General features: G+C 32.2%; 1 pseudogene; it reads right to left on the bottom strand.

Moving 5' to 3' along the window:
- Nucleotides 1–322: 322 nt before the first annotated feature.
- LOC112390758 (nuclear receptor coactivator 7 pseudogene) lies at nucleotides 323–13788 on the bottom strand (annotated as a pseudogene).
- Nucleotides 13789–14436: the final 648 nt, after the last annotated feature.

Genomic DNA, 14436 nt, shown 5'->3' with positions numbered 1-14436 from the left:
TCAAGTTCTGGACACTTGCAAATAGCCCAAGCACACCACTGTCATCCTCAGCTGATTCAAGGAAGGATGTGATTCTGCAAGCTGCAGTGGAGACAAGGAGGGTTTAAAGTTGATATGCACTTATCTTCAGTGAATGTGAGCATCTCTCAGTATGTAAGAAGAAACTGCCAGCTTTCCTGGATCCATGGTGATCTTTTATCCTCTGACAACTTCTCTCCAAGGAACAACAGACCAGTACTCTGGTTGCTTTCTTCCTTTGTTGTACTGCTGGATCACAGCTGCAGTGTGAGTAACAAAGCCTTTTCTCGTTGGTTTTCCCACTTTATAGAAATATGGGTGGAATCTTAATACTCTTCTCTTCTTTGGAGGGACATATATTTCCAATGGGTACCTGAATTAACTTTAACAGTCATAACTGAATTTCAGATTTTTTATCAATGTGCACCTTAACAGCTGATATCTGAAGTAGATACCAAAGAGGAATCTAGTGACTTTTTACTCAGATTTTCTTCTGTTAAAGAACCTAGTTGCAGTGAAAGAGACTTTCTCCTTCAGGTTTTATCCGGCTCTTAATTGCCCTCAGTTGAGGGATCACATGCCTGGAGAAAAGAACTACTAAGGGTGATGTATTTTCCCACTGTTTCAATAATTTTTCCATCATTTAATTCTGTCTTCTGCAAGTTTTCACGTATCTGTGACCCTTCTTTGTTCTTATTAAGGTAATATTCGATAAGTTTAACTTTATATCTCCATGTATGTTCAATGTGTTCTCCACCTGGCTTTCTGGGGAACCAAATTGCTTGTCCACTTCCAGCATTATATCATGATTATCATGGGCTTCTAAATCTAGGGCCCCCTCAGTTCAGCATCACACCCTGTTGCTAAAAAATTCAGAGTTGAATGTATTTGAATTCCTGTAGCAGAACCAATTTTTTGTGACTTAGCTACCTTAGCTCCTCGCAGTCAAGAGAAAGGTACTGCTTTGAGGTGTCTTTTTTGGTCTTTCCACTATCAGTTTGAGAAGAAAGTTCTTCTAAGTAAGCAAAGTCATCATCTTCCCCTAAAAAAGGAATTTTCTTTGCCTATAGATTCAAATGCAGCATGAGTGTCAGAGGTTCTTGCTGACCTTGCTCAGTTCCATCTAACACTAAAATGTGGATATGTTGGGGAGGATACAGTTAAAACAAAATTGGGCAGATATTTCTAGTTGTTGAAACTGGGTGATGAGTATATGAGAATTCATTATGCTATTATCTCTCCCAACAAAACAAATATGGAACTTAGGGTATAGCTTTTATGATGAATCCCAGGTCCACTGGGATCCATAGTTGTATGACCTTAATATTGTTTCTTCAAATTTTCCTCAGCTGAAAGTAGAAATAATATTTATTTGTACCTATTTTATAGAGTTGTAATGAGTTTTAAATGTGTTAATATTTTTAGGCACTTAGAACAATGCCTTGCTATGTATATTACTTAAATAATAAAAGATAAATATTGCTGGATTATGGTAATTATAAAGAATTTTGCCTCACAATTATATTTAAAGGATTAATTAATAATGCATACTATAGAATAAATACGTACCGAATATTAAGCACATGAATGGTAATGCTTTGTAGAGAATCAATTAACAAGATTTATAACCATTCATGTACTTGTATTTTTACCCTAGAATGATAATGGGAGCCTTTTAGAGAGTTTGATTCTAATTCAAAATCTCCCAGTATTAAAAAAAAAAAAAAAATCTCCCAGTATTTTCATGACTGCCACTGTATGCACTAAATCTAGGAAGTAGTTTAAAAATTCCCTTTTACTTATATTCAAGTTGAAAAATCATTTCACTTCTCCTCCAGGTCTGAATAAATATAGATCATTTTTATGAGAAAAAAATCCCCAGAAAGCAAAGAAGATATTTTCTTTACTGAAATATACATTCAGAATTGTAGCCCAATGCTTGGCAAATAGATAACATTCCACTAACCAAACAAATAAATCAATATTTAAATGAATTACTTAACAGAATTCAAATGTTTCCTGATTCAAGGTAGCACTAGTAAAATTGTCTGCTTCATAAAATTCACCTGTTAACTCATAATACAGACTAGTATTCACAGCAAGAAAATGACATTATCTATGTCCTCTTCCCCCAATAAGTTAAAAGTGGTACTTATATCTACTTCTGCCAGAGAACTGCATTTCCTACTCACTGCTGAATGCCCTTGCCTCAAATATAATTCACAGAAGGATGATAATTTACCTTTCTCAATAAGAAATAAATGTTCAGTGGTTTAGAGGAGAGAAAAGTCTCACCTACTTGTTCATTTCAAATGTCTTCCCACAAATTAACCCCAGTTATATTGGCTTTCTCTGAACATGAGAATGTAAATTCCTGGAACAGATATTCCATTTCCCAAACTAAACAGATGTAGTAGTTTTACAACTCAAGTGGCTATGGTACTTCATTTCACATTTTCTCAATTAGGATAATAAACCCTGGAACAAGTGAATGGTTGTTAAGAGCTACTAGAGAAATTTACATAAAAAAGAAAATATAAAGTAATATCTTTTTTAAATTAATTAATTAATTAATTTACTTTTGGCTGCGTTGGGTCTTCTTTGCTGCGTGCGGGCTTTCTCTAGTTGTGGCGAGCGGGGACTACTCTTCGCTGCAGTGCGTGGGCTTCTCGTTGTGGTAGCTTCTCTTGTTGTGGAGCATGGGCTCTAGACAAGTGGGCTTCAGTAGTTGTGGTACGTGGGCTCAGGAGTTGTGGCTCACGAGCTCTAGAGCGCAGGCTCAGTAGTTGTGGCACACAGGCTTAGTTGTTCGGCGGCATGTGGGATCTTCCCAGACCAGGGCTTGAAACCATATCCCCTGCATTGGCAGGCAGATTCTTAACCATTGTGCCACCAGGGAAGTCCCAAATTAATATCTTTTTAGAAAGAGCAAGTCTACTTAAGTTATGTAACAAGCACAATGAAACAATTCTGGGGAAGATTTTGTATGACAAATTTTACATGATTATAATATCAATTCAATTAATAATCTCAAAAATAAATTTATACTACAGAATTAGATAAAAACTTTTTTTTAAATTTGAGTATAGTAGACATACAATATGTTAGTTTCAGGTGTGCAACATAGTGATTTGACATTTAAATACATCATAAAATGATCACCACAATAAGACTAGTAACCATGTGTTACAATACAAAGTTATTACAGTATTACTGATTATATATCTTACGCTGTATATTGCATTCTCATGAAATTTTTATTTTATAACTGGGAGTTTGTACCTCTTAATCCTTTACCTATTTTACGCATCCCTCATCCCCTCCCCTCTGGCAACTACAAGTTTGAGACTGTTTCTGTTTTGTTTGTGTTTTAGATACACATGTAAGTGAAATCATATGGTATTTGTCTTTCTCTGACTTATTTTACTAAGCATAATACCCTCTAGGTCCATTCATGTTGTCACAAACGGCACATTTTCATTTTTCTGTGGCTGAGTAATATTCCATTGTATATACATACCACATCTTCTTTATCTATTCATCTATCAATTTGATACCAAATTTTAAAAGTCAGCATTTGATCTTATTGTCAATTAATGAATCAGTCCTTTGTTGTAAGCATCTGTACCTGTATAAACTCAGAATGAGTCAGAAGTTTCATTCTGAATTTTAATCATTTGAAATAAAATTAGGAATACTAATATATATATTAATTACTTCTACATTTATATCTACTTTAAATTACTTAAGATCCAATTTATATTTTAAAATTATTTTAAAGACAATTTGCTGATGAGAGTGTGAGCTCTCTGACAGCAAGTTCTGTGAGGATATAATGCTGTATATTGTTTTAGAAATATGTATTTTAGAAATAATATGGCCTGGATTCTAATTCTGACTTCATCATTTACATGACTTTAGGAAATGACTTAATCTTTCTGAGTCTTAGCTTTCTAATTTTATAAGTGAGGATAATATCCATAAAATATAAATACACATAGAATTTAGAAAATGGTTGAAAGGCACCTAATTATGAAGCACATATAATCCTGCTAAAACCTGCCAAAATAACACAAAACAAACAAAAATTACAAGCTAAAACATAATAAACTGTGAGTGAAGTAGTCATTGCTCTAGTTATATTTATATCTAGTTAGGTTTATATCTTAAAAGAACAAATTCCTGGTAAAAAGAACAGGGATTATACATTTCTGTGATGCACAATGGGTTGATATGTTAACTGCCATAACTTTCCTAGAAAGAGGATATGATACATGAGGTTTATAATTCTCACTTATGAAAAAAGATGTTAATTTCTAAATAAAATACTTTGAGAACACATTAAACATATACTAAAATGCCTTTTTTGAAATTCAAATAAAACAAGCAAGAAAAGAGAACTAGATAAAATAATAGACAAGTACACAACAAATTAAGAAGTGGTATATTCAATCCAACAATATTAATTAGATTAAATGTTAATGGACAAACTACTTCAACTAAAAGGCAAAGATTGTCAGAAGGGAATAAAACTGTAAACAAGTAAAACCCCTGCCCCAACTAGTTTTCTGTACAGATATGCATATGGTTAGTTAACAACACTTGGTGAAGAGTCTTATTTCATACTGAATTACCTGTCTACATTTGTCCAACCTTGTTTTTTTTCCTCAGGGTTGTTTTGGCTATATTAGGTTATTTGACTCTGCATAAAAATTTAAAAGTCAAAAAAAAAAAAAAAAAAAAAAAAAAAAAAAAAAAAAAAAAAAAAAAAAAAAAATTTAAAAGTCAACCTGTTGACTTATAAAACCTAGGATGTTGATATGCAATTACAGATCAAGTTGGGCAGAGTTGCAGTTTAACAATATCAAATCCTTCAATCCATTAACACCAGATCTCCGTTTATCACATTTTCTTTAATTTCTCTTTGCAGTGCTTTGTAGTTCCCTGCTCTAAGCATATGTGACTAAATGTATTCTTTAGTATTTTAATTTTGATGCTACTATGGTTGGGTTTTTTTTTTTTTTTTGAGTATTCTGAATTACAAGTGGCATTTGTAATTGATCTTGTGTCCTGTGACCTTGCTAAAATTGCTTGATAAAGTAACTGTTCTAATAGATTTTTCTATATCTTTTAGAGTTTGTACCTATAATATTAATACAGTAAAATACCTATAAAAAGACAGGTTTATTTCCATTCTAATCTTTGTTATTTATTTGTGTTTCTTCCCTTATTTTACTAGCCATTATTCCTGTTGAATATTGTAGTAAATTATGTAATAAAATAAAGATGTATTATATTATAAATAAATTGTAGTATAAATATACAATGAATATTATCTATAATATATATTTAAATTACATTTTAAATACAAAGAACATAAAAATGATCGACACACTTAAACAGACACTTCTGAAAGGAAAATATGCACATGGCCAAAAAACATATGGAAAAGTACTCAACAATAATACTCATCAGAAAAAATGCAAATTTTGCCATAATGAAGTACTACTCTATGTTACTAGAATGACTATTATTAAAAATACTAAAACCTCAAATGTACACCAAACTCTCTTACATTACTGGCAAAAGTATAAAATTAAACAACCACTTTGTAAAAATTATTTGACAGTTTTTGTAAACAGAGGAGTTCCACTCACATGTTTATCCAAGTGAAATAAAAATATATTCACAAATGACTTCTAAAATCATATGCATAGAAGTTTCCTTCATAGTGGACAAAAAAAGGAAATATTCCATATTAAAAGGGTTGAATAGATAAATATATTGTAAAATAACCATACAATGGAATACTTCCAGCAATTAAAAGGAGTGAACAACCATTATATGCAACGAAAATTTGACTCTCACAAAAATCATGCTGTTCTTACACAGTCTTTACCTTCTGATTTGATTAATGTGAATTTTCAGAATAGGCAAAAATTAGGTAACCGAAATTGGAATAGTGTCTTCTTGCTGAGTAGTAGATGTACTGCAAAGTGGCAAGAGGGAACTTTCTGATGTGAAGAATTTTTTACGTCTTAATATGGATATGAGTTATATGGGTACATTCATTTGTCTGAACTGATTAAACTATATACTTAAGATGTGTATCTTCCTGTATATTTATTATACTGAAATAGAAAAAGATTTTTAAAAACAGAGAGGGAGAGAAACTGTGTATATATATGTAGATATATAAAATTATACCTAAGTAAATGAATAGAAATATATGTATAGACCTTGTTTTATTATATTACTTATAGTTTACTACAGTATTGTTCAATAATGTACTACTATTAAATTGAAGTTAAACTGTCTTATTTGACAAATCAACAAAAATATTTTTTGTAAAAAAAAAAGTGACAAATCTCAAATTACGGACATTTTAGGGTAAATTAAGATTTTTGGTAAATTTGTTTGCTTAAAATTAATACTGAATTTATGCTAATAAAACTTATCTCTAGAGATATATACAGAAGTTTTTATAGGTATATTACATATCTTGAATTTCCTTTTCTTTGAAAGAAAAGGAAAATGGTGTTGGTGGATGAAATAAAGAAAACAAGATAAGCAAAGTGATAATTTTTGAAGTGCTACACGTGGGTTCATTTGTAATACTTTCTCTTTGGGGTACATTTGAAATTTGCCTAATAAAAGCATGTCTCTATGTGTTTTTTTTAGTTTTGATATCATAAGAAAATTTTCCCCACTATAAGATTTCAAATGTCTCCCATGATTTATTCTAGTTAAATACTTTTTAAAAAATATTACTTTTCATCAATATCTATTCATTGTAGAGCAATTAGAAACTATAGATAGACCAGAGGAAGAGGATAAGCATGCATGATCAGACTACTTAGAGATAAGGACAATGTTAATGATTTTCACTTAAATAAATATGTCTTAATTGAAGAAATGACACAAAAACAATCTCTAAATGCATCTTACCATATTAAAGGCTGTGGTACATTCGACTATAAAGAACACTGATTAAATTTGCCTGGTTACATGTGTGTTCAAGTGTGTGTGTATTTGTTTCTGGCATGGGTGTGAATGCCCAAGAGTTTACGCAGAAGAATTAGGCAAAACTTGTTACAATTTTTATAACTCAGTTTCAGATACTATCCATTTACATTTTCATATAATTTTACCTTTTGATATAATAAAATAGCTTCATATTCAGCATTTATGAATTTTTTGACGAATGTTAAAATTTATGAAATGCAATTTTGGTATATATTGAATTGATTGTAAGTCTTTCTGATGTTAAGCTATTTTAACTGAATTGAATAATCAACCAAGAAAGTGAAAATATTAGCAAACAAAAAAGAAAGGAGTAAGAGAAATTAATACTAAAATGCATAATATCAATTAAAAAGTATAATTGTTTTAAAATAATTGTAATGGATGTTTTTATAAAGTATTGACATAGGAAGCATTGGAAGGTAATTTTTTTAAAAGTTATAAAGCATAAATGTACTCTATTACAGAGAACATGAACATGCTGGAAATAATTTAGACAAAATCAATAAATACAGTTCAGTTAACAACTCTATAGCACAGCATTTAAAAACAAATCAAATGCCTGGATATAAAGGTGGCTTTTGTTATAGTTTAGTCTGTGTGTGGAGTCACAATGTGTATAGAGATTGTGGCCTGGCCCATAAAATTGATTGAGATTGTCTTTGAACAAACTTTTATTGGTAAATATTTCATTGGTGTAAAAAATGTAGTTATGAAGAAGGTGAAAAAGATAATAGAAAGTGTATTATCCCTTCAATAAATTAACCATATTACTTATACCATTAAATAAACACTATCTTTGTATAGGTTTTGCCCACTTGATCTGCTAAAGATAGGAAAGAACACCAAATGTAATAATTGCTTTTTTACTTCTGTCTACTTATATTTGCATTTCCTAACAGTTTTACACAAAGTATTTTTATGACTTTGCAAAAATTTTCATTACAATTATATTTTGATCATGAATTTCACCCTTTCATTCAAGGTATAATTTAATGTTCATTATCTTGAGTTCTATTTTATGCAGTATTACTATGGATTTGGAGGGCTCTTTTTATTTACATTAGTTTGACATGCCTTTAATCAACCTTTTGTTTTTAATATTTTTTGTATATTTTTCTTGAGGTATACCCTATATCTACAGCATAGGCTATATTGCGTGTTTGAAAACTTAGGAAATACATTTTTAGCAAGAAATTTTAATGCATTTAGTTTGTTTTTATGAGCTATATTTGTTTATAATTTGTCATCTTGTTAAAATTTTTATATTTCTTACCCTCTTAGATTTCTTGCTTTTATTTTTGGTTGTAGTATTATATATTTAGTGTGCTTTTTCTAGTTGTCAAAGTAAAGATTTAACAGTATCTTTAAAGACTGAAGCCCTCCATTTAAAGCAAAGCTTATATAAGCTCTTTCTTGGCTCTCCCCCAATTTCCTTCGGTTTTCAGTAATTGTTGATATTATCTGGCCTTTAAAAGCTAGACTTCACATTTATACATACTTTCTCTTTTCAAAAAAACTTATATTGCATTTGCTAATAATATGGTCAGAAATTATTCTACTTTTTTTAAAATTTAATAGTGTTTATCTGTTAATCCCATAGTCCCAGTTATCCCTCCCTCTCCCTTCCCCTTTGGTAACCATAAGTTTGTTTTCTATGTCTGAGTCTGTTTCTGTTTTATAAATAAGTTCACTTGCATTATTTTTTAGATTCCACATGTAAGTGATATTATATGATATTTGTCTTTGTCTGACTTCACTTAGTATGATAAACTCTAGCTCCATCCATGTTGCTGCAAATGGCATTATTTCATTCTTTTTATGGCTGAGTAATATACATAATACTGCATCTTTATCCATTCATCTATTTGATGGTCACTTAGGTTGCTTCCATATTTTGGCGATTATAAATAGTGCCGCCTTGAACTTTGTCATGCATGTATCTTTTCAAATTAGAGCTTTTATCTTTTCTGGGTATATGCTCAGGAATGGGATCACTGGATCATAGGGTAACTCTATTTTTAGTTTTTTAAGGAACGTCCGTACTGTTCTCCATAGTGGTTTCACCAATTTACATTCCCACCAGTAGTGTAGGAAGGTTCCCTTTTCTCCACACCCTCTTCAGCATTTATTTGTAGATTTTTTGATGATGGCCATTCTGACCTGTGTGTGGTAATACCTCATTGTAGTTTTGGTTTGCATTTCTCTAATAATTAGTGGTGTGGTGCATCTTTTCACATACCTGTTGGTCATCTGTATGTCTTCTTTGGAGAAATGTCTATTTAGGTGTTCTGCCTATTTTTTGATTGGGTTGTTTGGGTTTTTTTTGTTGTTATTGAATTGTATGAGCTGTTTGTATATTTTGGAGATTAAGCCCTTATTGGTCCCATCGTTTGCAAATATTTCCTCCCAGTCCTTAGGTTGTCTTTTCATTTTATTTATGGTTTCCTTTGTTGTGCAAAACCTTATAAGTTTGATTAGGTCCCATTTGTTTATTTTTGCTTTTATTTATATTGCTTTGGGGGACTGACCTAAAAAACGTTGCTAAGATTTATATCAAAGAATGTTTTGCCTATGTTCTCTTCTAGGAGTTTTATGGTTGTCATGTCTTAAGTCTTTAAGCCATTTTGAGTTATTTTTGTGAATGGTGTGAGGGAATGTTCTAACTTCATTGAATTACATGTGGTTATCCAGCATTCCCAACACCACTTGCTAAAGTGACCACTTTTTATGTATTTAATTTGTAATCCTTACAATGGGTCTCATCATAAAATGATACCCTTTTTTGGTTATTAATATTCAAGTTTTATATGTTACTTGGAAACCACCCTCAAATAATTTTTAGAAGAATAAATACATCAAATGTTTTTTGAAATCTTACTTATCTGATGTTCTTTCTGTGACATTTGTAATGAAAATAGCTGGGTATAAAAATAGTCTGTGCTACACATTTGTTCATTGCAGTATATATGTTGTCATGGTAACAATTTTTATTTAAATTTGTAAAACATGTTTTGGTCATTTCTGAGTTTTGTTTCTTTACATATATATTTGCGTTCAGTACGATCTTTCTTTATCTTTATAATAGAATCATAGTATGCATGGAAGTGTACATTTTTTTAGAATATCATTTGGAGTTTTTCTGGTTTATTATTCTACTTTTACTTTGTTACATTTCTTTTACTTGCCTTGGTTTATTCTTCAGGAATATCAATTAACAATTTACTGTATATCCATTTCCTGAATTACACATATAAACTTTCCTCAAAGTGTTTTTTTCAACTCTCTTGAATTTATTTGCATTTTTGGATGTTTTCAAATCTGTTTCTACCTCATTGATTTGATTTTCTTTAATGTCAAATTGGCTTCTTAGTTAAGGGTTTAACTATTTGATTACACTATTGTGATTTAGTAGATGCACTCTTATGTTTTCTTTTTCTTATTCATATTTCATTCTACTGCCATCTCATCTCACCCTTTTTCACTTTTAGACTGTTTTTTACTGATGATATTTTCTTGTGTTCTTATTTCATGAAGAATGTGTCTTTTTTGTGCTCATGACAGTGCCAAACTTTTTTTCTGAAATTTGAAAAGTGAAGACCCTAAATTATGTCTTTATTTCAGATGTAGCCACTTGTGGTATTCACTTTCCCTTCTGCTATATTTTTAGTGGAAATATTTTCAGATTTTTTTTACTTAATAAGGTGGTTTTGGCTTATAATTTATGGTTATGTACTTATGTCCTCTGAAAGTATTATTTTTGACAATTAAAAAGAAATCCTGGGGATTCCCTGGTGGCGCAGTGGTTGAGAGTCTGCCTGCTGATGCAGGGGACACGGGTTCGTGCCCCGGTCCGGGAAGATCCCACATGCCGCGGAGCAGCTGGCCCCTTGAGCCATGGCCGCTGGGCCTGCGCATCCGGAGCCTGTGCTCTGCAACGTGATAGGCCACAACAGTGAGAGGCCTGCATACCGCAAAAAAAAAAAAAAAAAGAAAGAAATCCTTTTCTTATATGTGAAGCTACAGTTCAAGTTGATATGTTTACCATGTCATGCTTTAGATATTTACTGGCTTTCTCCAGAAACTTCCTTGTACTCCTCTACTTGGTTCTCTACATAATTTTAAATAATGTGCAAACTAAAGTTCTCCAGAATGCATAATTAATAGTATGCTTTTGTCTTCAACTCTTTCTCCAGTGGTGTATTTGATAAACTATTCCTCCAACAATAGAATCAATGGTTTCCCTCAATACATTTTTAGAACTTCCTCCCTATTCCTTTCTTTATGCATAGATATATCCTGTTATTTCTCACTCTAAAAAGCCATTAAAAGATGATATCCAAGAAGTACTGATGGCTCACAGAGGCCCCAGAACAAAATCCTAAGAGGCGGGTTGAAAGTTGTCCAGTTTTCTGATTGTTACATGCTCTGATTCTCTAACACAGAAAACAGATGGTGTAGGGAACTGCATAATTCTTGTAACATTTTTTTAGGTATATTCTATATTATATTTTTAAATGGGTGTTTTAGGCAAAGAGTTGAAGCTTAAATATACTTGAAAAAAATCTGGCTCCATCTGTCTTTAATAAGTGTTGGTACATCCACAATTCAGGCATTCAATTGTCTGAGTCTAGTTTGGAGAGTACACCAATGTGTTTATGGTTATCTTACTGAAAATTTTGTATAGACAATATTGTCAGCTTTTAGCCATATTATTTTGAATTAGATGTATTACTTATTTAATCAGAGAAAAATACATTTGCCCCAGTCTTCTCATAATCTGTTAGAGTAATCATAAATTAGTTGAAACTTTTAGAGGGCAATTTGATGATATCTATTATGTTCTAAATGTTACATATTTGCTGTCCAAATAATTTAACCTAAGAAAATTTATAGAGATATGTTCAAAAAAGTGTGCAGTAATTATATGTTCATTAGTCTTTGTAGCATTACTTGAAATTGAAATAAACCTGGAAAAAGTTGAAATGTTTATCAGCTGAGGGTTGTTTAGATATTAAGCATACCTTGAATAGAATGAGGTGCATCAAATTGTATTGGTTTATAAATTCCTCAAAATTCTATTTTAAAGCAAGTTTTTGGAGGATATGAATAATATTTTCCATTTATATACATAAAGGCTATAAGATTATGCACATATTAATATTTTATAGTCTTTATAAAATATGTGTGTTTCTGTGTTAATTTGTTTAACTCAGGTGTATAACTGGAGGATTGTGAAGAAGCAAGGAGAAGTTATACTCTTGAGTATATATATTATTTTGTTTTACTTTTTAAGCAGATTTATTTTCATAAATTATAAAATAGTTAAGGAAAAAAGCAAAAGGAGATTTTTTAAGTAATCCTATTTCAAAATATAAAACAAATATGATGTGCATGATTAGAGATTTGTAATCTATAGCATACTATAAAAAAGTTATAATTATATTTTGTTTGTGAATCCCACAGGACAACACTTAAGCACAGGATTTTTTACATATCAGATAGTGTGCTTTTGTAATATACATATCTATGGGGTAAACATGATTCTTTTTTATAATCATTTAACTCTTACTTATTTTGAAAAATTATTTACAGCCAGAGAAATTCTGCTTGAAACACATCATTTTACTTGTGTTTCAGTTACTCTTTTACTCTTAAAAACAATAATATATTAGCTTTTGAAACAACGTATGGAAGAATGTCCTTTGCATAGTCTTAATAGGAAACAGCTATATTTCAGTTAATTATCAGACTATTCTAATTTTTATGTCTTTTCATGTACTGTTTTTAATAAAAAATAATGCTTTAGGGACATCCCTAGTAGCGCTGTGGTTAAGAATACACCTGCAAATGCAGGGGACATGGGTTCGATCCCTGTTCCAGGATGATCCCACATGCCATGGAGCAACTAAGCCCATGAGCCACAACTACGGACCCTGCCCTCTAGAGCCCACAAGCCACAACTACTGAGCCCACATGCCATAACTACCAAAGCTCATGCGCCTAGAGCCCATGCTCAACAACAAGAGAAGCCACCACAATGAGAAGCCCGTGCACTGCAACAAAGAGTAGCCCCCACTCGCAGCAACTAGCAAAAGCCTATGTGCAGCAACGAAGACCCAGCACAGCGAAAAATAAATAAATAAAAATAATGCTTTAAAATATCATAATGATGAGTAGATAGATTTACCGTTTTGAAAATAACAAATCTGACTTTATTTTCTATATTTTCATTTAACATTGCCATATTGATTGAGAAGAATGGTGGGAGAATGTCCTGGCAGGTAGCAACCGTCTGTGTTAGCATCAACATGTCCAAACCAGAAGGCATATATGTTCATAAAGGTAAGATACTGAATTAAGAATGACTTTTACAGTCTTTTAAACAATAAGGAACTATGGATATACTTATGTAGCACAAAATTGATGTATATGCAGAGTTCATAGACTGGTTGAAAGTAGGGCATCTCTTATTAACCAGTGGACAATTTAATCTTTAAGAATTAGTTGAGAACTTACAGTATACTATTAAAAATATCTAATCTACGTTGACAAAAGGCTCATGAGCTTCAATAGCTGGCTAGGAACACACCTTTTGAACAAACATCCTGGGCTTTCCATTAGCCTCTTCCTGCCTTTCATCCTCTGAAAGTCATCCAAAGCCTGACTATTATTTCCTTTATATCCACCAACTGTCCCTCCATTGCTCCTGTGCGTTTCACTGACAGGACTCCTGAGGAGACGCATTACTGAGTGCCCGAGTGGTTTGATTGCAGGGGTTTTTTCTCTGTAAAAAAATCTCTCTAAAATTTAATGTTTGTTTTTTTTATGGAAAAGATAATGGAAACATAACTGGCACAGTGGTTTTTTATTAATTAATTAATTTATTTTTGCTGTGTTGTGTCTTCGTTTCTGTGCGAGGGCTTTCTCTAGTTGTGGCAAGCGGGGGCCACTCTTCATCGCGGAGCGCGGGCCTCTCACTATCGCGGCGTCTCTTGTTGCGGAGCACAGGCTCCAGACGCCCAGGCTCAGTAGTGTGGCTCATGGGCCTAGTTGCTCTGCAGCATGTGGGATCCTCCCAGACCAGGCCTCGAACCCATGTCCCCTGCATTAGCAGGCAGATTCTCAACCACTGAGCCACCAGGGAAGCCCGGCACAGTGGTTTTTATGGCAAATGTTATTACAAATATGGTGATGTGCAAAATTCATTAAGTGGTTCTCATTTAAACTTCAAATTCTAATAGGTGCTGGAGTTTCACAAAGCAAAGCAGAGACTCTATTGGAGTCCTGGGTTCTGTTCAAGGTCATGCATCTGATTTGCTGGGCAATCTTTGGCAAAGTCACTTATGTCACCTTAACCTAATCTAGTGGGTTTTCCCCCATCTGTGAAAAATT

This window comes from Neophocaena asiaeorientalis, unplaced genomic scaffold, assembly GCF_003031525.2.
Source record: "Neophocaena asiaeorientalis asiaeorientalis breed wild unplaced genomic scaffold, Neophocaena_asiaeorientalis_V1.1 scaffold232, whole genome shotgun sequence".
In the NCBI taxonomy this organism is placed as follows: domain Eukaryota; kingdom Metazoa; phylum Chordata; class Mammalia; order Artiodactyla; family Phocoenidae; genus Neophocaena; species Neophocaena asiaeorientalis.
Note: the sequence above shows the minus strand (reverse complement) of the source record. Positions and strands in the feature narration are given on the sequence as shown.